The following is a 5,431-nucleotide window of genomic DNA, read 5'->3' on the forward strand; positions in this document are numbered from 1 at the left end:
ATAGTCTGAACCCAAATGTTTAACATAGTCAAACCATCTTAGGAAGCAGGCATGTAGTAGTGTTGATTCACAAAATTCTGAACCCAAATTTTCCTCAAATTAGCATTTTTTACCATAAATGCTTTTGCCAACATTTCATTTTGGACCAAATGATCAAATGCCTCCCCAAGAGTAATCTCATCAAAGCCTTCAATTTTCATCACTTCCGTATACAACGAATTAACATCAAGTTGATTTTTGCTGAGGCTTTGAATTGCAAATGCTACATCTCCAATCTGTTTAAACAACTTTTCAATACCATTATCTTCATATATGCAATTTCTCTTTCTATGTTGCCTCTTTTGTGTACTAGAGGAAGATGTTTCTTTTCCCTTGGAAGTTTCTTCATATTCCCCTTCATTTTCAATTGAAATTGATTGCTCTTCAATGTGCTCTTCCAAGTTGACATCAGCATATGATTTGACATAATTTCCAGTTGCCATATCTTTTCCAACAACAATTGTCATTATCTTGTACATATCAAGTTTTTTGTTGAGATACTTGTCATGATTGGGATGTGCCTGTTTATACAATATAGAATATGCAATTTTTTAGTTCATTGTATAACATTTTAGAAACAAAAGTAAACATAAAAATTATAAAAAATATAATATTTATCATACCTTTACTTCTTCATCATATACATCTTTCGAAACTATAATCATCTTCAAACAATCATCTCATCCAAATCCACTTTTATTTTTAAGCTTGGTTATTATTCTCCATTCTTTTTTCACAGTTTTGAGATGATTGTCCACATATTTAGGCTCGCATTGCACATTGAACTTTTAACTTATTTCTGTAGCCACCTTAACAAAAGATTCTGCTTTAAAGGTGGAAGAAGGTTTGCTTCCTTTAAGTGCCTCCTCAGTTAGTATCTCAAGCAACATATGAGACATAAGCTTAGACCATGTGAAGTGTTTACCTTTATATTTTTCATTCTGTGTATAACTCATTTCTATAAAAAAAAAATTACAAATTTAAACAAAATAAAATCATATAATATTTAGATTTAATAAATTTCATATAAAAACTAACAATTAATAATTAAAAGAGAGATTATAATAAAATCAACATCTACTCCAAATACATAACAAATATAATACAAACTCAAGCAAGACATAATAAAAACAAACACATATAATTAACACTCAATTACTAGTTTCTTTAAGTGTTATAATCATTCCACATGGTTGAGGCAATCATTTCACTTTTTGTTATCCACTTTCTATTCTCTTTCCTTTTCTCCCGTTGACTTAAATTGATTGTTCGTCTAATTGGTTCACTATCCGAACATATTTCTTCCATAAGAAAGTCATAAGGATCAACCCCCATTATGTGATTATGAATAATACAACATGCAAGCACAACATCTACTTGTGTTTCATAAGACCAAAAAGATTTTCCATCAATTGATCTAAAACGACTCTTCAAAATACCAAACTCTCGCTCAATAGTGGTTCTCAATGAAGAGTGTCAAAGATTAAATAGCTCCTTTTCATTTTCCGATGAACGTTCTGTAAACTCATTCAAGTGATATCGAACTCCAAGAAAATGAGAAATGATTTCTTTTTTAATACCGTAACCAGCATCACCAAGATAATATTTCCCTACAAATTAAAAAAAAAAAACCCTATTATTATCTTTATATAATAAGACACTTTATATGTTTATTACATATAATACATACTTTATTATATACCTTCTGGAATTTTTAGACCATTAGACCTTGATAATGCATTACCTAAAACCCGTGAATCATGGGCACTTCCTTCCCAGCCAGCTAAAACATATATAAACTTCAAATCAAAAGTTATAGCTGCTAAAACATTTTGTGTTGTTTCTTCTTTTCGTCCTCGAAACTTTCCTTGAATCTCAACAGGAACATTTGCAGGAATATGGGTACCATCAATTGCTCCCACACAATCCTATATAAAAATGAAAAAATAATTTATAACCTTTTCTTCTGAATATAATCAATTAATTTATAAAAATAGTGGTTTTGTTTTCATACCTTAAAATAAGGATAGAATCTTCTATTATTCATTATCTCTGCTGGAATTGCATCATCTGGATCTTTAATAAGGTGTTTGTATAAGTTAAGAACTACTTTTAAAACAATTCTAAAGTAACGATAGATAGTTTCAACAGACCTATAGTATATACCACTAATAACCTGAAATCTTTGGTTTTGACCTACAATTTGTAAGAACACAACTACTTGCTCCCTAATAGACACATTTTTAGTTGATCGTAATAGGTTACGACTTGTGAGAACATCACACAATCTATATAATACAACAGGTTTCATACGAATTTGTTCAACGCAATGTCGATCACCTCGATTCAAAATGCTGTCAATATAGAATTCTCGTTGAGCAATTGCATTTATACGTGGTTCTCTCGGTATATAAATTCTATTTTTTTCTTCTTCAATAATAGCTACCCCTGTAGCTATCACAGTTACAGCTGCTTCCATGCATGCTGCATTAATTATCTTACTATCCATAACATGAAAGTGAAGTTTTCTGATAACAAAACCTAAAAATATAGGGAAATAAAAATTAAAAAAAAAGTATATAAAATACTTACACAATTAATACAATAAATTATGCTCAAAGAAGCTAACAATATACAATTCATAAGTTCACAATGATCAATAAGATCAATCATTTTAATTCTTAAAAATAATATGATTATCAAATAATTAAATAAACATAAGTTTCAAAAATCACCTCATATGCGACAACACAACACATGATCGAGTTCATGACAAGGTTCAATTCTATTATATTTTGATTTGTTACTTATAATCATAGGGATTGTTGAGTTCATAGCTAGGTTCAATTATATTTTATTTTGATTTGTTAACTATAACTATAAAGATTATTGAGTTTAAGCACTAATAGGTAGCAAGGCTGGTCCATAATATTTGTATGAAAAAAAAATAATCAACCCAATCATCAAATACAAATTAGAAAGATTTACCACATGAACAAACTACAACAACCTATACCTTTTCTTTATAAAAAAAAAACCCATCGTTTTCTTTGTTCTCTCTCGCCTATCTCTAACTCTCTCCCATAACTAATTAAAGACACCATCATTCGGTTTCATTCCCCTATTATTCCCATCATTATTCGGTTTCTCCTCTCATTTGGTTTCATTCCACAGCCATTCCCATCATCATCTGCCAAATCTTCTCATTCGGTTTCATTACACTATCATTTCCTTCTCATTCCCATCTCATTCAATTTCATTCCACTGTTATTCCCTTCTCATTCGGTTTCTCATTCCCCTGTCAATCGGTTTCTCATTCCCCTGTCAATCGGTTTCTCTCATTCCCGTCTCATTCTCGTCTGATTCACCTCATTCAGTTTCTGAAATTTCCCTAATTCCCCTTGGTTTTCTTGCCTATCATTGTTTATTCTCTCTCGCCTATCACTGGTTGTTCTCTCTCGGTTGTCTCTCTTCCCTTGCTCTCTCTCGGTTCTCTCTAATCTAACCATTCCTCTGTTCTTTGAAGAAGCAGGGCACCATCACAAATTCAAGGGGCAGGACACCATCACCATTCCCCTGTTTTCTGTCTCTCGGTTCTCTCTCGCCTATCACTGATCTACTCCTCATCCCCAGTTCTCATCCCTCTCTCGCCCGACAGTTTCCCTTCCTGTGTGCGTCACTCTCTTTGTGTTGGATCCGGTGATAGGGAAACAAGGCAGGGGTTGGTTGGGTCTTATTTCAGGAAACAAGATAGTTTCTCCTCTGGTTTTGTTTGTCTGCCTATCAACTAACAGGGAAGCTGCCAAATATGTAAGAAAAAATGTGTTTATTGTCGCTACACGACGTCGGGCGACGGCTCCACTCCTTTTTTTCTTTGTTTTTTAAACAAAAAAAGAGAATAATTTATTTTTTTATTTGATTGGGAAAATAAAGATTTTTATTGGAGTCGCCATCTAGTAATTTGAGTGAACTAGAAATCCAAAATTAGACACTGGTCCCAGAGATTCGGGTATTGGGTTAGTTATGATTAAGGGAAGGTAGACACCACCCTTAAAACATCCTTTCAGAGAAAGGTTACCTTTACTTGTGTGTTTTTCTTATTTTGATTCAAATGCTATTATATTTTTGAGCTTATTTGTAAAATTTTTAACATGGTTAACGTCGGTCCCTAAAAATAGGAGACGCGTTAAAAATGACATCAGTCCCTAAAATTAGGAGACTTTGTCTAAAATGTCGACGTTTATCCCTAAAAAGGAGAGTTACGTTTGATTTACCAAAATAAATAATAATGGACATAATCCATATTTGGTATTTAATTTTTTTGACATCGGTCCTTTTCTGTAAATAAAAGAGACGTGTCGACAAATAATATTTATTTTATAAAATAAAAATTATTTTGATATCATTCACAAATAGATATATCAATTCTTGAAAATTAGGTTTTTGACCCATAAACAGTGATATGATAAAATGGGTGTTGAACCCGCGTCGTTATTTATTTTTGGTTTATTTTTTTTGTTGTTTTTTTTCACGTGCAAAAATTTACAAGTATTTATATATAAAAATATCATAGAAAATTACCTCGGATTTAGCGAAAATACTGAAATACCCTCGGATTTAGCGAAAATTTACTAAAATGCCACTAGCGGCGCGTGTGGCTCACGCGCGGTTACTGTTGACAGCGGCGAAATTTTCCGGTGAGATGCCGGCCAAAAGATGGTTGATTCTGGTAGATCTGAGGATGAGGATTCTGATGGTGGTGGTCTCGTTGGCCGTTGATGCCTGAGGAGGGAGAATAGACGAGTTGAAGGTCGATTGGTCGTTGACGGTCGCGGCCTTTTCCCGGCCACAATCGCCGGTGAACAAGTGTAAAACGAATGGGGTTTTGCTTCAGAGGAGGCGATTCACGTTTCTGTGGTGCTTTCGTGGCTTGAAACGGCCGGAAATGGTAGATCGACGGAGAGAGAGAGAATCGCCGGTGAGAGGAGAGAGAAGCTCTGGGTTGTGCTACGGTGTGGACGAGTGTATGGTGCGCTCGTGCGTCTGAAGGCTGTGAACCGTTCGATCTCGGATGAACAGATCATGCGGCTGTGATTCGTTTGATCTTCAAGTTGTTGGGACGGTCAGGATTTAATGGGCTACGATTGGGTGTGGCGCGGTGTACCGAGTGCTCGGTACACCAGCTGACGTGGCGCAACCAGATCGAAGGACAAATTATTTGAAAGGCTGAGATTGATTTGGGTTTTAATCTGGTGTGGTAAAGCCTATTGTATCCTAAGAAATCAAAGGCTCAGATCTAAACACTATTAGATCTAACGGTTGAGATATTTTTGGTATTTTTTAATTTATTAAAAAAAAATTAATATCTTACTAGGGTGCAGAAAAAGTATAA

The sequence above is a fragment of the Populus euphratica genome, unplaced genomic scaffold, assembly GCF_000495115.2.
Source record: "Populus euphratica unplaced genomic scaffold, PopEup_1.0 scaffold30.1, whole genome shotgun sequence".
Taxonomy (NCBI): domain Eukaryota; kingdom Viridiplantae; phylum Streptophyta; class Magnoliopsida; order Malpighiales; family Salicaceae; genus Populus; species Populus euphratica.